Source organism: Anas acuta, chromosome 1 (assembly GCF_963932015.1).
Source record: "Anas acuta chromosome 1, bAnaAcu1.1, whole genome shotgun sequence".
NCBI lineage: Eukaryota > Metazoa > Chordata > Aves > Anseriformes > Anatidae > Anas > Anas acuta.
In genome coordinates, this window is record NC_088979.1 from 83,150,320 (window position 1) to 83,169,900 (window position 19,581).

Below are 19,581 nucleotides of genomic sequence, written 5' to 3' on the forward strand. Positions count from 1 at the left end.
ATCACCTTAACCGTGAACTGCTAATTTACAAAGTGGGATCACCCACTCCTTAGGTTTTGGGTACTTCATTGATGCAGCCTATAGGGTCAACATTTCTACCCAGAATAGTGTAAATGTGCTTTGAGAAAGGCAGAAGGCATGAGACAGACAGGTGATGGCTTTTGATAAGGCTAAGACATGTGAGGACACAACAAAAGGGTCAGGATTGTTTTCCTTAGACTGGAAACAAGGAGGATATGCAACTTGGGTATATAAAATCATGTTCTATAGAGAAGATTAAAAAATATATACTAAATTGCTAACAAGGGACAAAAAGCCAGCAAATTATTCTTTTCAAAGAAGAAAGCTTTTATATAACATATCATTAACACGTAGAACTCATTGCCACAGACATGTCAAACTTCTATGACTCAAAATTGCATTATCCAGCTACAGTAGGTAGATTTAAGTGCAGACTGGATATATAACGCATCTTCAGCCCTTGTTGGTCTGGGAGTGAAAGGAAGGAGAAGATGAAGGGAAGTACACTGTCCCACAGCTTGGATGTTGGGGACAAGCTGTTATCTTCTGTCCTAAACTGAGAAGGAGGAGCTGACTGTTCTCCCACTGAAACTATATCTTAGAATACAGAAATAAACAGTTTCAGGTAAGATTTCAAACCTCAATTTTCCAGCCTGAAGAGTCGGTTTTGACAGTGCTCATAGAGGAGCATAAAGAGAGGCTCAGAGTAGGACAGACTGTCAGCACATAGCATGTTTTAACAAATGCACACACAGCAAGACAAAATGTAGCTGGTAAAAACTGCATATGGAGGAAAAGCTGAATCCCTGACTATGGAAATGAAATAACTGGATGGGAGTGTAGATTCCTGGGAGCAGTGCTCACAACAGATCTTACATCAAGCCCTAGGCTGTGTTGGTCAGTAGTAATGTGTTTGTATTTACAGAATGCAGGCATAATTTTTAGAGAAGCTAAGAACTTGGATTTTAGGTAGATTTAGGTAGAAGTTTTGTAAAAACACAGTTGTAAATTTTATTTCAAAATATTATCCACCTTGGCTTACAGCTGGAGATACCAGATTCTGCACTGAATTTTTATAATCCGTAGTCAACAGGGACACTGCTTGTTTCTTCATTTTAGGTCCCCATCGACTGTGAAAGAAAACATTAACATCTCACTGTACCAAAATGATATTCATCCTTTATGCTTTCAAGAGAATAGTTGTCAACTTCTATGGACTCACGAGTAACTCAGCAACTTTCACCCCTGGTAATTAATTCAAAAGGATCAAGAGCTGTTTAAGAGCCATTAGCACTATTAGCTTCAATCCTGGTTTTTCACCAGGGAAAGTCTTCCAGAGAAAATTCAATGACACTTCCTACATTTTGACAGTAATTGTGATTTCCATATTTAAAAAATGAATCATTGCCACTCTCAGTAGTCCAAGGCTGGGAATCCACACAAAAGCAGAGAGGTACTTGGGATGCCCTGAATGTTTCAGTCTTCAGGGTTTCTGAAGGACTGTCTTCAAAGTGAAAAGCAGTGCACAGAGCTGTGGACAGCTGAACTGCCTGACACAGGCAGGGAAACCCAGTTCAGCACCTGCTGATTTCTCAGCCTGGCTCTGGGGCCAGCACCTTGCCTCTTCCCTCCAGTCACACAAGGTCCCCACGTTTGGAGTCAGGCAAAGCTCTATGCGGAGCAGGGAGGATACAGCCACAGCTGCACACCAGTGCTTCCCCAGCAGTCAGTGCAAATCTTGTCTCAGGTGCCATGTGAGTATGGAGGGCAAAACCAGAACGATGCCAGAGCTGGCAAAGCAAGCAAATAAGTTATTGCAGAATTCTGCACTGAAATTTGATTAGTAGCTCCTTCAGAGGCTGATGGCAAAAAAAGAGAGGAGTCTACTGAAGGACAAGGGAAAAGCAAGAATTGAATCAAGGAGGCTTGCAGGCAGGTAATTCCAATTAAAACCACTATACTATACAGTATTCAAATTCCCATAAGGGAAAGAGGAAGAAGCTATATATTCCTTAGCTCTTACATTACCATATACCAGTCCCACTCACATGACTACAAGGAGAAACTTCACCAGTTAAGTCTCCAGCCATTTCACCATCTTTCCAGTCACGTGTTCTTGAAGCACAGCTTGAAGGAAATGCACCTCATCACAAGGAACAGAATTGTCAGTCCCTTACCACAGATGTCTATGAAGGCAGAACAACATAGATTTCATTTGTGCGTGCATTTTTGAACCTTATATGAGATACTGCAAACCATAAATAAACTTTTAATTTTTAAATATTAGCTTCAACCTTAGCTTTACACATGTAGAATAATGCAAGTTTGTTTGTTTGTCATATTGTAAAGGGCACACAGTACATATGAAAGCTATGTAATTATTAGTAGAGCAAATTATTCTTCAGCATTTGAAAAGGAGATACCAGTTTGATGCATTCAGAACAACATGAGTGGTAAGAATTTATAAGAATAGCAATTCTGTTTTTTCATGTCCAAAAACATTGTTTTTAGTCAGGCAGATATATATTATTTTTTTCAGATTAATAAATTGCAAAGGTTCACTGTACTATAAAATATCCGTTAGTTAGAATTAAGCATGGGAACATTTAGTAAATTAAACATTGAATCACTGGTAATGCCACTGCCCAGAAATTTTCAGTGAAATATATTTTGACATCAAATGCCAACAGATTAAATTATAAAACATTTTGAGAAAAAAAAATAAAATATATATATATATTATTTAAAGATTTAAACCTATATATATATATATAGGTTTAAATCTTTTTTGCTTGGAATGAAAAAAAAAAAATCCAGTTCAAATTGACTTTGCCTTAAAATGTAATTTTAGTAGGAAAAAAAAAAAAAAGTAAAAAAAAAAAAAGTTAATTGGTAAAACTTACAACAAAACTGTCAGTCGACTTTAACTTCTTGCTTTTTCTTTTTAGATGATGTTATAACTATTTTGCCATTTCCATCTTTCCACTATGCATCTGCATGAAAATTCCTTGTGGTACCAGAGGATACACTAAAATCTAGGTACCTAGGCATCCTATAGTTTTCTGACTATTGAACAAAATGGATTTTGAAGAAATGTTGCAAGCTGAACTCAAGAAACTGATGAAGTACAAAAGGCATTGGCTTTAGGTTATTAAAGAAGAGATAATGAAATCCTGCTCCCAATGAAGTGATTTTTAATGGGAATTTAATGGCACCTGAGGGAGCACACCCAAATGCTAACTTTAGCCTTGGGAGATAGATTAGTCTTCCTATGTTTCCTCTTCAGTTGGTTGGGAATGATAAGATCCTGCACTCAATCATCCCCTACAAGAGCTTAACTTTAGCCTTTCTCCCTCCATTAGCTCTAACTTGTCTAGGAAAGCTGCCCTCTGTCAGTCGGTATCAGCACCATTTTACTCCTCTCTCACTGGGCCAGTTATGGATGAGCATATGCCTGCTGATTTCACCTGAGATGCTCTAGATACAGACACACACACACACACAGAAAAAAAAAAAAAAAAAAAAAAAAAAAAAAAAAAAAAAAAAAAAAAAAGACCACTAATAGAATTAAGACTGGGATTCCTGCAGATTTCAGTTTTCTTAGCCTGTCCACACGTCGTCCCTGACTTCTTGCTTGAACAAAGAAAGCTGACCACGTCTGAGAATTCGTGCTTTATTGTGATTGTTGCCCCCCAAATCCCTTTTGTGCAAGTGTAGCTGAACCTGGCACTGAGAGTGGAAAAGATCGATGGGTGCCTCTACTTCAGCAATTCACTTTTGTAATAGGAGCAGATCATTAGGTCAAAACAGCTGGTGCTGTGGCTCTTCCCATCTCCCACACATTTGGTTCAGGGTTTCTTTTTTAAGACTAGATATGATCTGGTTGCATGCTCTGCATCTTACTAATCTAAAAGAGGAAATATATTGGTGCCTGGGGGTAAAATCCATTGTATTCCATAGAAGAAGGTTTTGAAGGGACCTTGAGTCAGAGTATAATTTATTTCAAATGTAAACTTCCTCCTCAGAGGAGGATGTCATGGGAAATTGTTCAGCTATGTCTGTGCTTCTTAAATAAGTGGCAGGCCAGCTGTAATAAATTGCTGGGCACTTCTTGCACTTCAAGAAGCTGTGCGGCTATTGGCATGACAATTCAAACCTGCTTTTAATAATTAATAAATAACTGATCTGCCAGGGAGTGCAGGCAGGAAGTCAAAATTAAGTGCTTCTAAACCACATTATGACAGGTGGCACCAGCATAGTCACAATTTTGCTGCAAAGATACAGCCTAACTGCACTTGCTTCCTTTTCTGCCATCACAGTCCAGTTGCTTTCCAAGCACAGCAACATCTAGGACATGGTCACCTATGATAATAAGATACCACGCAACTTCAAAATGTTTATGAAATTTTCAAGCCAAATCCAAGCTCTATGGGAAAGCTCAATCCTTTTCACTTGTATAGATGTGGAAATAAAACATGAACATCACCAAAATCGTATATACAGAAATCTTTTGTATCTCTGCTTGGAAGCTTCAAGCTTTAGTGGTGGGACTCAGTAGGTTGGGTTGATGGTTAGACTTGGTGATCTTGAAAGTGTTTTCCAACACAAATTTTTCTATGATTCAAATAAAATTGAAGAACACAGCCTTTCCTACAGTGGTGTTCTCATCTGAAGGGCAGATTAACACGATTTCTCCTTCAGTAAATGTACGCTCTGAGACAACAATGCATAATTAAGAAAGGTCTGTGGCAGGACTGATGCCATAAAGAGAAATTTTTCTGATAGTCCTGGCTAAAGAAAGACACAACTCTGGGATTTCAGGCACAGCTCCTGAAGAAACCCAACACCATACAAAAGCCAAGACCTCACTGCAGCTTTTGGCCATACTTTTTTAAATCCAGATGATTTAAATTATTTAAAAAGCATGTAAACAGTGTCACCCACATGTTATACATATAGGCCTTTTTTTAAAGAAAGTCAGTGAGGCAGGCTGTCCCTAATGTCTTTGTAGGCCCTTTCTGGACCTCCCTCCAGGACCAATGACTCTTAAGGGCAACCACTCCCTGAATGCTGCTCCTGTGGCCCAAGTGAACTGGTGGTGTGGCCATGCTGAGGCTCAAGAGCAAGGGGTGCTCTGCAGGAGAGGTGTAAGGATGCAAATTCATGGTGTGAGTAAGGGGACATCAACCCTGATGTTGGTAGACTCAGATCACCTCAGATATGGAGGAAGTGACAGCAACTCGAGGACCTCTGGAGATGCACTGTGGGGACTGCAGACACTCAGGTCTCATCCCCTGGTGTACCCAGGCTTCCTAACATGTCTGGATGGAACAGGCAGTGACCTGAGCCCCCACAGGGACATTGGCATCAATCTCATCAGGCAGGTGGCCAAAAACACTGCTTTACCCCCAGTTGAAGACATATCAGAAACAAGCATAAAAAATCACAAGGCAGCACCTCCCACTCCTATCTCCCAAAGACTATTCCTAATCTCTTCCTTACAATTCAGACGTTACTATCTTTAATTGTGCAATGTCTAGCTATCATAAATCTGGAGAGCCTTGTTACTAGACAGAAATCCTTCCCTTCTCCAATCCCACTGAGTGCTTGACCTCCCCAGCACCTTGCAGCAGAGAGTTCCATGGTTTTATTATCTCCTGTGTGAGAAAGGTTTTATTTGATCAGTCTGGAAATTGCTGCTTTTCAATTACTTGAGTATTTTTAGCCAGCAATGCTACAATAGACAGGATTTAATATATCTTTATCATACTCACCTTCATTGGTTCCCTTTCTAAGATGAACGGTCCTAGTACAAACTTTTTCATATGAAAGGTTTTCCAGGCCCCCAATCACTTTCATTGCCCCTCTGTGAATCTTGCCTAGTTTTCTTTAAGATAGAGTAGCTGTTAATGTTCATACATTTGAGGTAAGGCTGCATTATTTTTCTTGTTATTATCTTTTTACTCCTCATCTATCATGTAACATCTTGTTTGTTTTTCTGGGCTTCAGTGGCATACTAGCAAGGTCTAAGTGAGCAGTATATGGGGTACAAGCTCCCACCTCTAACCTTCTGTGGCTGATTTAAAACACTGTAAACTGTATAAACTTTAAAGAGTGTGTGAATTATCACAGCATTGTGAAGCTCCCGTTTGATACCAATGATTAAAACAAATCTTTTTGCAGTTTCTAAGTGTACTTTGCTCTTTTGGGGGTATTTCTGCAGCCCGTCACTCTTGAGGTGTGTAAAACATTTCCAGGTGTGGAACAGGCCAAATAGGAGACATGTGGAAGGAAAGGTAGGCTCTCTAATGCAAAGAATGCAGTATAAAGAAATGGTAGCTTCCCATGACATAGGTATGTTTGGGCAGTGGTGGTGTAGCCAGGTACATCTGCATATACTTGGGACAACAAGAAGAGTTGTCCCCACTCAACAAGCTACTGTTATTAATTATTGTTATTATCTTTGTTATTATTGTTATTAAGAAAAGTAAAGTAAAATAAAATAAAATAATAAATGAAGCACTTTAAAAAGCCATAGAATTCACTGTGTGCACTGCCCTAGTCTTACCTGTTGTTCTCAAAATGCTGGTAATCACCATACTATGTTTGCCGCAGGTTCTTTTGTATCCCCTGGAGCAAGAGCCAGGGAATAAATGGGGAGGCTGCTCAATAAACTTGCAGGTGACTGCATTATTATGCTGCCCATGGCCACAGAAATGAAATCCAGAGCCCACAGCTTTGTATTCAGGACACTAACCCCTCCCAAGTGATACTCACATAGCTCACATATTTTGTATGAAGACATGAATGAAACAAATGTGTTGCCACCACAATCTAACGTAGCTGGGAGAGTATGAGACGAAAGGAAAAATGTAGGTTGGATATTTTTGTATAACTCCAAACAGTAGCCATCTGGGAGAAATAATGAGGGTTTTTCCCAGCAACTCATCTCCTCCAGAACTAGTTTGACTCTCAGCTAGCTGATAAATGAGAACAAAGTTATTTATAGCTCAGTCATAAATGAGGTTCAAATTCATATCTGCTGCCAGTTTATAAGCCATGTACTTGTGTTCCACAAGCTAAAAAATCTGTTGTTTTTTTTTCAAATTACCTGTATTCCTGAAGTAACAACCAGATCATCAATGGGACATTAGGTAGCATTTTCCTTCGAGCCAAGAGTAAACCTGAATTAAGAAATTTCAGGGAGACCTAGGCTAAGTATCTCCACAGTCAGCATATTAGGGTAAGTTCCATGGCTTTACAACTGCCAACAGGATGCCAGCACTTAACAAATGACAATATCTGGTGGGAACAGAGGGATAACTGGAGTTGAAAGGAGAGTGTACAAGCATCTGCTTAATTCTTTGTTCACAGACCAGTCCTGATAACTGCCTTCTGCCCTTTCAGCTCAAGTTGTAGGGGAAAGGAAGGAGGCCGTCTGTCTGTCAGACATCTATTTGGCCATTCTTTGTCTTGATTCCCTTTTCTTTCTCCTTCTTTTTCTTTTCTCAGGCAGTTGCGAGGATTTCTATCAGTACATGATAATCTCTTGGCAGCTGGTAATGAGCTGGGCTGGAACCAAACAATGTCAACAAGGTGAGAAGAAGAAAAATAGGAAGATTGTAGATTACATATGTGCAGTACCATAAAATGGTGCTCTGCACTCCCACAAAGACACATGTACGCCCACATTGAGGAAGCTCACCATAAGAGGAGGCTTGTTTTACTGAAGAGGGAGGCTCGAAGGTCAGAAAGTCACAGAGCCAATCACCTGAGAGTGAAAATGGACTAAAAGTATTGCACAGAAGTTGGGAAGTCACTTGCATCATCTTTTCCATCCCTTTGCCAGTACTTAAGGGTACCAAAAACATTATTCCACTGCTTGCTACTCCCGCTGAAGGGAACTCCACATCCTCCTTGGGATTTCCTTGTAGAGGAACTACAGTGGCCTAAACATCTTTGTGCTGAGCCATATGTAGTCCTTACCTGGCTGTGCAGGGAGAGAGAAGCACAAGAAAACTCTGAATAGGAGCCAGTCCAGGAAAACCGGCCTCTCGCCATCACTGCTGCTAATGCTGGGATTCAGACAGTGCCCTGAAGAGAGGAGAGGAAATGAATTTTGGAGCTACTGTTTCTTCCTCACCTCTTCACTCTTTACTATTTGTATTGTGTCCAGGTTGTATTCCACAGACAAAACTGGACCTTGTGTCTGCCACTGGCATGTAACAGTGTATGTACACCACCTCTGAAAGGCAGGCTTCAGGAGATCAGAGGCCCTTGCAGGCCCAGGTTGAGTTCAGACACTGCAAGTCCTACCAGCTCTTGCAGCAAGAGATACCACGAAGGTGAACTGATATCCTAGTTTCTCTGGGGCAGCTCCAGGGTTGAAGTCCCTTGACTATGTGTCAAAAGAAATCCTCTGACATTTTATCCCTGAGTTTAGAAAGAGTATTACAGAACATACAATATCTCTGTGTACATTGCGCTGGGAAGGTGCTATTTCCCAGTCTTCCACACTGAAGCCACAGCCTTCCTGAGGAACCTGCTGAACCTGAGGCTAGGAGGTACGAGGCGTGGATTCAGTATCTGAATAGGTCTGTCAGGTAACCTGATGTGTGAAGAAGGAAACAACCTGTCACAGTCTCACATGGGGATCATGTATTCTGAGTACATATTCTGCAGTATTTCTACAAGGGCATTTGAAGAGATGTGCAAGACATCATTTCTCTGTGCCTGGTATGAAGTTCAGGGCCTGTCCACCTATGGAGAAGTACATCTTTAGGATCTCCAAAATGCACCTATAACGTTAGCCCATGTTTTTCTACTTCTTCTGAACAGCCAGGTATATTGTCTACCAACAATATGTCTACCAACAACGGACTACCCAACAGCCAGCTCTGTTTCTTTTTTCCTGCAGGTGAACTTTGGGAATGGCCCTAAATCCATCCTGGAGGCCACTTCAGAGGAGGTGGTTATAGCAATGGAAGTGGAGCAACTTGGCAGTGCAAAGACAAACCCATCTGGGCTGCTGCATTGCAGAAAGGTATTCCTGCCCAGGTAGAGAACCTGATTGTAAAAGTACATAATGTAGATGCTCATATACCCAGGAGTCAGGCCACTGAAGAACACTGAAACAACCAGCAAGTGGATCAGGCTGCTAGAATTGAAGTGGCTCAGGTGGATCTGGACTGGTAAGTTATTTTTAGCTCAGTGGTCCCATGACACCTCAGGCCATCAAGGAAGAGATGCAACATATAGAGGGCTCATGGTGGACTTGACCATGGACACTATGGCACTTGTTACCCATGATTGTGAAACATGTTGCACTTAGTCAAGCCAAGCAGTTAAAGCCTCTCCGGTATAGAGGATGATGGCTAAAATATAAATATAAGGAGGCCTGGAAGATAGATTATATCACACTCAACAAAGCCCTACAATGGCAAGTGCCATGTGCTTACAATAGTGGAAGCAGACATTGGCTCTGTCTGGAAACATACACCATGACCCATGCCACCACCTGGGACACTATCCTGGGCCTTGAAAAACAAGTCTTACAGTGACATGGCACCCGGGAAAGAATTGAGTCAGACAACAGGACTCATTCCCAAAAGAAACTCATAGATACCTGGACCAAAGAGCATGGCATTGAATGGATATATCACATGCCCTCTCATGTACCAGCCCCTGAGAAAAACTGAATGATACCATGGACTGTTAAACACTACACTGAGAGCAATGGGTGCTGGGTCATTCAAACACTGGGATACACAATGCAGAAGCAAGCTGGTTAGTCAACACTAGGGGATCTGCTGATTGAGTTGCCTCTCCCCTGTCAAAACTGTTATATACTGTAGCAGAGGATAAAGTCCCTGTAGTGCACAAAGGGCACATAGGGGAACATTGCTTAGGGTCTGGCTTTGCATCAGTCAGCAGGTGGTGAGCAATTGTATTGCTCATCACTTGATTTGTATATTCCTTAATAATAATAACAATAATAATAATTTCCCCACTTTTTTCTGTCCTATTAAACCATCATTATCTCAACCCGAGTGTTACCTTTTTTTTTTTTTTTTTTTTTTTTTTTTTTTTTCCCTCACTGTGGAGGGGTGAGTGAGTGAATGGCTGAGTGGTGCTCTACAGGCTGTCTGCTGGGTTAAACCATGACAGCACAGCTCTGCAGAACTGCCTATCTGGCCCTAAATATCTGTAAGACCTGAATCAATGTGACAGGGTCAGGTGGATCTGACATTGAGGTATCCCATGTTCATATTTTCAGGAGTATAAGCTTAAACCAAAAGCCAAACTTTCAGAGCCCAGAGCCCAGAACAGAGCCCATATTTCAACAGTTTCCTACCTACTGTCTGAGCACATTTCAGGATCCTCTCACAATCTGTTTTTACTCATTACAGAATGATTTACAACATCACTGCAGTGTGTTTCGGAGGATTTCCTCAAAGCTTCATCCCTTTGGTTGCCAGATACTCAGCTGTACAATGTTCAGAGTTTAAATGGTTTCCTGCTCTCATTTTGGGAGTTCTTTATTGCGATCTGTGTCTGAAAGTAAGGTGCAGAAAAGATAGGCACTACTGCTAATTCAGAGTGTGACACTTTTTTTTATTTTATTTCCTCCCAGCCCTCCATAACCTTTGCCATTTACCATACTTCACTCCTCCATGCTATTATCCAAATTGAACTGCTTTAGGTTCAGTCATAAAGTACCACCTGTCTGATGGTTTTCAGTATAGGGTGTCTCTAGGTGCATGTTCTGTTGGCTTTTCATGTTGTAAAATAATTGTGCACAATAATATTAGGGCCCAGATGGCCATGATAGATAACTAGTTGTTAGTTCAAGTTTTCCCAGCTAATTTAACTCCTCCAGCAACATAAAGAAAAATGCCTCGAAAGAACGTATTCCAAACAACCAGTGTCCCCTGTTGGCTTTCTTCAGTGCTGCAGAGATATTTATTACCTTTTCCTAGGACAAAATACAGTGTTAAGTATAAAAGCAATGGTTCAAAAGGCCATAAAATGTATTGGGGCATACTATGGATTCAATTGATTTCAGAGCTTAGGTTTAGGGAAAGTTTATGGTAAGGGACTTTATTTTTTTCAAACGCTTGGCTTAGTTATTTAATATTGATCTTAAGATTACTATAAAATACATTTCTATTGATTTCTGGGGGGAAAAATTAATCACTGTGGGAATTTCTGGCTCGATATATTGGGTGGGTGAAGCTCTTTCAAGTCTTTACACACTGCAGTTATGAAGTACTATAGGAAAGTGGGCTATGAGAGGGTGGAGCAAACCCACTGACCTCACATAATTCCACATCTCAAGATGAAGCCAAGTGACCCAGGAAAAAAGGTAGATATCATTCTGGTGTGGCCTTTCTTGATAAAATGGGATTGAATGATCTTCATATCAGAACACAGAATAATAACCTTTGCATGTATTTTCATCAGCTAGCTTACCAATCTATTTTTAGCAAATGGAAAATCCTACCTTAAATATGCACTGTTGCAAGGTTAAAAATAGTCCTATGAAAGGCTTGTCATTTAAGGAAGTTCCTCTGAACAAGGCTGTAATACTCTATATATTTACTCAAGTTTTTACTTAATATAAATTAGGATGTCAAGTTCCTGCATTTCTGCTTCTTTAATAATACTTTCCACTGGATGCCAATTACATCTGGATTCTTACTGGGTAACACCTGACTATGGAAATTATTCTTATTTTATTGATAGACTGGCAAATGCAACTCAACATGACTTAAAATTTGTTTTTCTTTCTTGACAAAAACAAGTGTAAAGTGAATTAAACACAGAGTACAATTCAACAGTGTTAGGCTAAGCTTAGTGAGGAGGGCATTCTGACTTTGAAAGCCAAATATATAGATGTATAGATGTAGAGTTGCATTTGCTTTAAAAAAAGCAGAAACACTAAAGGGATGGCAGTACCCAGATTATGCATTCCTGCAGGTTCCTCCCTCTTATGCATGAGATAGAAAGAGAAAGGAAGAAATATTAGAAAAGATAAACTATAAAGTCATGTAGTTGCTGGGCATATTAGTACATTATGTTTTGTTTTGTTTTTCCCATTCATTCCTTAAGGAAAAGATTCAACAAGTACACACTTGCAGACTTACTCTGACTTCTACTGACTTTCTAGTCCTAGAACTATTTACAAAATAAAATAAATAAATAAATAAATAAATAAATAAATAAATAAATAAATAAACGGACTGAGTGGACACTACTCACATTAAATTCACCTGTTGCCTTTGAAGACTGCAGTCACAGCATTATTTCCCAGTGTACAAGTAGGCTGCAAAATAAAATCAAGGTATTACCTTGTGACACGTTGTCTTGGGTATATGTGTAACGCAGTGCTTTCCTACATGCAATATGCTCAGGTCTACCATAATTCCTCCTGGTAGATAGTAGATAGTTAATGAAACAGTTTTATTGATTTATGATGTCCAAGTCGGAGTTCTGGGGACTTTGCTTTTCTGCTTTACAGGCTCTGTGTGGCTATTTGACAACTGGAGGAAGTGTACATGCAATATCAGAGCACTGATCGTTAGCACCGGCAAGTCCTCAAAAGGTTTTGTTTAAAATTACCTGCTCTTCAGTGCTTTGAAGTAAATATTGCTGTTACTGATATTGATTTCAGATGTCATAGAAATCTAGTCTATGACTCTTTTAAGATCTGAAGGTTAAACTTTATGCCAATACCTAGAAATCATGATAGCAGTAGCACAAGCATGAGCAGAATGAGTTAAGACCATCACAGACTCCAGAGCAAATCAGCAAGGAAGGGAGGCTCCAAGGGCACTCAGCACGTGGACAAGGAAAGGCTTAAAGAAGCACTATTCTCCCACAGCTGTAATTCACTTAAAAGGCTTATTGGTAATCAAAAAGCAAGATTATCCACAGAGCTGAGAAAATCTTAAAGCTCTACTAATTTCTAGCAGAGTAGCCTGATCCAAAGCCTGTTGTAGCTGAGGAAGGAATCCCACCAACCTCCACGAGCTCTGGTTCACACTGTGAACCGACTTAAGGACTCCAGAACATTAACTGCTAGGTGGAAATATCAGTCTGTTAAAAGTCTGCCCTTAAAAATCCAGAAAATACCAACCAATCTACTGGTAGCTAATATCTCAGCATATCCCTGAAAATCCAATTAGTGGCTGCAACCTTCAATTTTACCCTTGTCCGAAAATACATCTTGTTCCTTTTCACAGTGGGTTTGCACTCTAGTCCCTCCCCAGCACACACACTTCAGTAGATGATTTTTCCCATCCATGCCAAATTGCAGACTCTTTTCCATGAAGTAATTTTGTCTGAATTGCCTGTGCAACCACCCATCCCTTCCCAATTTTAGTCCAAGGCATCTTGTTTTCAAATTAGTTGCTATCTTAAACAGCTTACTCCCTTCAATCTGTTCCTCTCAGGATTTCGTTTACCTCTCTGACAATCTCCCATTTTACCTCATTTCTTCCTCAGGCTGAAGAGGCCAGCACAGGCTAATCCCTCCTCATAACTCAAAGTCCAAACCTCTGGAGTGTTTAAGATTTTCCTTCATAACACCTTTTCAATTTCAAACCTCTAAGCAATTTTACCGGTGCCCAGAATAGTATATAATATTAATATTTCTCAAGTTCCAGTACAGCAAAATAACCTTTACTCATTTATTGTAGTACCACTCACATGGACTCCTTGAGCAGTACAAATTTGGGGTGCTTCCTTTGTAGCTGCAGCTCTGTTACTCTGGACAAAATACACACAGGTACCCTTTTGCTGCCTGCACTCCAATAGCAGAGCTTCCTCTTGCCATTGCAATGGGAAAAAATCAGTTCACAGAACACTTCCTCCCCCATCCCTTTTTCATCCTGTTTTTCACGTTTTATGTACAAACGTCTATAGCTCTTTCCAAGATACCAAGACAACCCTGCTTTGTCCTTTACAAGCACCAGAGACAATAAGTGCTGATTGCAAGTGTGTTGCCTAGTTGAAATGAATCATGCATCCTACTCGTTTAGTCGTTTTCTCTTCTTAGGTGAAAAATCAAAGTCCTCTCACATGTAATTCACAGTGGATGAAATTCACTGCTGAACAGAAGGCCAAACCAAAGTCTGTGCAATGCTGAATTGCTTTTAAAACTCTGTTTTGAAGGTTTTTGAAAGGAGAGAAAAGGGAAATATTTCTGTGCCAGCCCCTGTCTGGGGATGAATTTCACTCTTTGTGAACTGTCTAGGAGAAGAGTTTGATTTTTATTCATGTGCTTATTGTTTGAAATTATTTGAAACATGGTTCACGCTTATGCATTTCCTAGATGCATTGCTGCATCACTAGTAAAAACATGCAGAGATACCATTATGCAGTGGGTTATAGAAACAAAAGACTCGGTTATTGATTTACTCATTGATGGTTATCAGAGATAGTGATTTAAGATTTAATTGCTGCACTTTGCTGTGGGAGCAATAGATGCAGGTCATTCTCCTGTTTCTCTTTTCTGATAGGAAGATTCCCAAATCTACGGAGAGTTTTAAAACTGAATCATTTGAGAAAGACATGCAGGGCAGAAATGTCCAGATGCATGGCATTATTGTTGTTCCTATCATTTTTCAAACAAAGATGGAATTTTTGGGTGGAATTTTGAACACATGAAAGTAATACTGGTGGATAACCCTGAAGCTGACAGTCTGTGGTGGTTTTACACAGCTGGACAGCTGAACTCCACCACAACCTCTCTCTCGAATAATCGCCATGTAAACGCAATACACAGTCACAGCTCAGTCCACAAGTGGAAGGAGAGAGCCCTCGGGGATCAGTAAGCCTAAGGTTTTTCTTGTTCTTCCCATGCAAATGTGCAGACAGCAGGCATTGTTCTTCGGGATAACATTACAGGATAAAATCCAAACTGGGACAACTTTGCAGTTTTTCTGCTTCCAGCTCCCCTGTCAATGTTTGCTAAGTATTTGCATCCATAAAACAGCCATCAGGAGCACTACACAGTTTACATCATTATTGTCTGTTAAGGCAGCTTTCATAAATCAAGATGGACTTTAACCACATCCGTCTGAAACACTGCAAGGTCTCTTGGTAATTTCTCCACCCATTGCTCCATTGGCCATGAAGATGCTCTTTACTGGGGTGAGCGCTCCCTTTGGTTATTCAGTTCAGTGCCTCCTCCCTTTTGACTGCTGGCTGATATATTAAATCTTGCTGCAGTGTTACAGAATATCAAGCATCATCCCAAATAGTTTGTTTATATAAGTATGTCCCTTCATCTTTAGTTTTCTAGTTTTATTTTTTAGTTTTCATTTGTTATCTTCAGAAAAAATAAAAAATAAAAAAGCAATACAGCAATGGTGCAAGGTCATAGGGAAGAAATTTGATGTAGAGACTGAAATTCAGCAAATTCGAATCCTACAATGACATTGATTCTTAACACTTGAGAAGCTCATTTTGCAAATCTTTTTGTAACCAAAACCAGACAGGACCACGCCACTTCATCACAATTTGCTCTGCCAGGTCACAGATCCCCCATTTCTGTGGCACAGGGGTAGCAGTGGCAGGAGGCTACCCTCATGTTGCAGAGGGTTCAAAGACAATGAGATAAGGAACACTACTGCAAGAAACCAGCCAAGGAAAAGGCCCCTGCTTTCATTCCTGTTTACAGCACATAGCAGAAACCCACATGCACACATACCACTCTGCACACAATTTTCAGGCTGTCAAGAGAAGTTAGCTTCTCCAGTCAAAGGCAGGCACAAGAAAGTCCGTCTGGCAAATCTGGATGAGGACAGGAAGAGACTAGGAAGAAAAAGGAAGGTGGTAATTTCTCTGAGGTAAAATTGGAATAAAAATGGAGGTTTAGTACTCATTTTGTTAATACAGATTGGTCAAAGTTTTCTTCACAACAGACAGTAAATGAGCTATAGCAGCCTCCCTGAGCCAGTGTATTCTGTGAAACTCCTAGACCAAATGTGGAGATATGGCAGAATGGAGCAAAAGTTTTCATTTTTATTTGCAATTTTTAATCAATTTCCTATCTCTTGTGATTTCAGGGAATTTTCCTCGTCCTAGAGACAAAAAATAGCCCCTCTGAAACTATCACTGAGACATAAAAATGAGCTGGACATTTGCTCCTCTCTTTATTTATTTATTTGTTTGTTTGTTTATTTCCCATGCATTAGATATTACCAATCAGCATACTCCTGTTCCTGGCCTAGACTGCTGTTTGGTCTGCTCTGATACATCACTTCCTTGTTAGCAGCTGCAAATAAAACAATTTAAGTACAATCATACATATGAAGCTAGAACTTGATCAAGTGTCCTTGGAAAACCAACAGAAATTGGTTTTAGACTTTAGTTGGCATTGGGTCAAGTTAGCATTCCTCTTAGTGTTCATTTTATAGTAAATATTGCATATTTAAAACCATCTGGTATGTTGCTCCTAGGTTAAATATGTATTGCTTTTTGCAGTACAAGCATTACAACATTCCTTGAGGTTTTGATACACACTACTTTTAGACACTGGTGGGGATGGCAGGAAGAATGATGAAAATATTTGTTTGTTTGTTGTATTGATTTCTGCAATAAATGAGTCACTAAAAGCAGATGAAGGAATACATATAGGCTATGTATGAGTTATAGACATTTCCAGCATTCTTCTTTATAATTCACACCTCAATAATATTGGAGAAAATATATTGTGTCAGTTTCATTAGTCTTTGCCTTCTCCTTGCAGAAATATGAGGCATATATTGATTTTACCAAATTAAAATATAATCAAAATCTTGGGCAATACAAATTTATCTAGATTTTTTTTTTGAGTGCACTGATTCTAGCTATTATCAATTTTCTTTCCTGACCTGTATTTCATACACATACACAAATATATTAAAACGATCTCTTTGTTTCTTATGGTAGTGATTGTTCATAGATATGCTATTGTCTCTAGAGTCTGGAACTTGGTTAACTTTCTCTTTAGGCTGGCTATGCCTCAGCTCCATAAGTCTGCTGTTTAAAGGGGGTTGTTCATTTTCTGGCAGTAAATAATGAAATGAAACAAATACAATCTGTAATAGAATCAAATGTGAGTACAATGAGTCCACAATTCAATTTGGATTTAATATAGTAGTTTAATCCTGTTAAGGGGTGCCCTCATGAGAAAGATGCTTTAGCAGCCTGGAGCAGAGCTTGATCTGTGGGGAGAGGCAGTTAAAGCTAGCTTCATGGTGCACTAGAGGGTGAGAAGGGACAAAATGCTTTCACACCACGCCACAGAGCTAAGTCTGATGACACCTTTCTGGATGGGCTGCAGAGAGCAACTGGAGGGATTATTTCCTCTTCTCTCTGGGTATCCTGAACAAGCTGAGGGGTAGGAGAAGTATTACATCTCTCTGGCTGGATATACGTAACCATTTTTTTGTTTTGCTGTGATGGGAGTCTCTCAAAAGAAGCCAGACTCGTCATTACACAGAGCAAAGGAAACTTCATCTGTGGCAACAAGAAGGGAGAAACACTAAAAATTAATTGTCACTGCACAGAAGTTGAAACTGTCCTTAATTGTTGTGGAGCCATTGTTTCATCTAGGAATAATTAAGTCCTGCAAGAGACAAAAAGAAACCTATGAAGCTTTGTCATAAAGTAAATTCTATTTTGCAAAACACAGTCCTCAAACATAAATCCCACTTTTCCTGCAGTAACTTTATTACCAATAAAAGGCTCTAGCTATTCTTGCCCTGTTTGTTTCCACTCTGTTGGGATATTTTTGGGGATATTATTTATTTTTATGTACTGAACTCTAAAACACTCCCAAGGGGTGTCCAGCCTTTTTCTATAGTGATCACAGATCCATTGACAATGTCCTGGTTTTTACTTATTTTTTGTTGGCCTCTTGAATCTTCATGTGCCCAGAATTTCCATGGACCATGCACTGAAAATCACTGAGCTACATTGATTTCTAAATCTGGCTTTCTTTATGGGACAGTACCCATCTGGGGTGAATATAATGTGGAGCAGAAGTTCACTCCCTGCTTGTTAATATCCAAAATAGGAAAAACTACTTCCCCACCATGCAAGTACAGGTAAGTACTGATGAGCAGAGCATTAGTTAAAAAACAGGTATGGGTCATGAGTATATTGGGGTCTCCCTTACCTGTGCACTAGCCTTCTGAATAGCCTCAATGAGTTTGTGTCCAGTGCCATAATTGTTCAGTGTGCAATTGTTGCATGGTGTGTAACACTAACCATGACAAAACTGATCATTTTCCTCAATGCTGCTTGGACAGATTGCCTGGCCAAGGACAGGGGTGAACTCCTACCTTGTGTGCTGCTACTGGGGAGCTCTAAAGGCCCCTGACTTCCAATTGAGACATTCAAACTAGATGCCTAATGTTAGCCTGTGTGAATACCTTGTCCACTTCCACTGCACAAGTCAGAAAAACTCTTCGGTAAAGGTCAGGTCTGCTTCTGCACTACCCTTATTTTTCACACGTCTTTCATTTTATTTGTGGATGATGGTGCCATATATCTAGAGTAGAAGACAACAAAGTGTATGATCAGAATTGCAGGTTAGTTACCAGGAATGTCATGCACTTGTGACGATTTTTTCCCCCAGTTATGCACTGAGCAATCTGAAAGGGTATTCACTGAGGTAGAATTAACATCAAACCCCAAGCTGCCACTCTGCAATGTCAGTTTTCAGAGCAAAGTCACTTGTCAATGCCACTTCATTTTAAACTACGTATTGGTGAGAAAGTACACGTGAAAGAAACTGCATCCTTCAGCCTGGAGAGGTCATGGTAGAGCTGTATTTTAGTACCTTTTATACTCAGGTGACCTGATCCTCAACCAAGTTAGAAGCTCCATAGAAATACAACTTGACATTATTATTACATTTAGGCACCTAGATAGCACCATAAATATACACACTGCTTAAGATAATACAGATAAATATGTTCTCTGCCCTAAAGACCTTGCAATCTGAATAATGAAGCAAAATTATAACAAGCATTTAAACTACCAAGTATCTCCCATTGCATGGCAGATCCTCAACTACTTTAAGCATAGGGTTGAATCTCATTAGCTCAGGTTTTGAATATTTAGTGTGAAGTTAAAGAATTATAGGTACTTATTTGTTAATACATTTTCCTGTGCTTCTTCAGACTTTTTTTTTTTTTTTTAACCTAGCTGCTGACTACATACAGCCCTATTGACCTTGTCAGATCATGGCCCAGGCTCCCAGCTGAGTGGAAATGATATTTTAATCCATGTTGCCAATTGTCCAGGATGGGGGGAAGTGAATTTATCTAGCTTCTCTGGACCCTTTGTTAGAGCTATTTTATATCTGATTGATTCTAAGAATGTATTCTATGACTGAGCAAACAGCCTGTTTACTTTCCTACGTGTCATTCAGTATCACTATTAGAAGACAGTTAAACAGAAGGAAACAGATTGTAGGAGGCCAGAGATTTCAACTTGTTTAATCTGAGAGAATGTCAGGAAACAACCACTTGCTTTTTAATTTTTATGTCCTATATACACTTA

At 39.8% G+C, this 19,581-nt stretch overlaps 1 long non-coding RNA gene across 1 annotated transcript in view; it reads right to left on the reverse strand.

The window, feature by feature from the left end:
• Window positions 1-389: 389 nt before the first annotated feature.
• The window catches only part of LOC137858357 (uncharacterized), a 173,710-nt gene continuing 154,518 nt past the window's right edge, over window positions 390-19,581 (reverse strand). The window contains exons 3-5 of the long non-coding RNA XR_011097674.1: window positions 12,283-12,346; window positions 2,070-2,207; window positions 390-1,811 (exon numbers count right to left, since the gene is read on the reverse strand). This is a non-coding gene — a long non-coding RNA (uncharacterized lncRNA). The remainder of the gene's footprint in view (window positions 1,812-2,069; window positions 2,208-12,282; window positions 12,347-19,581) is intronic.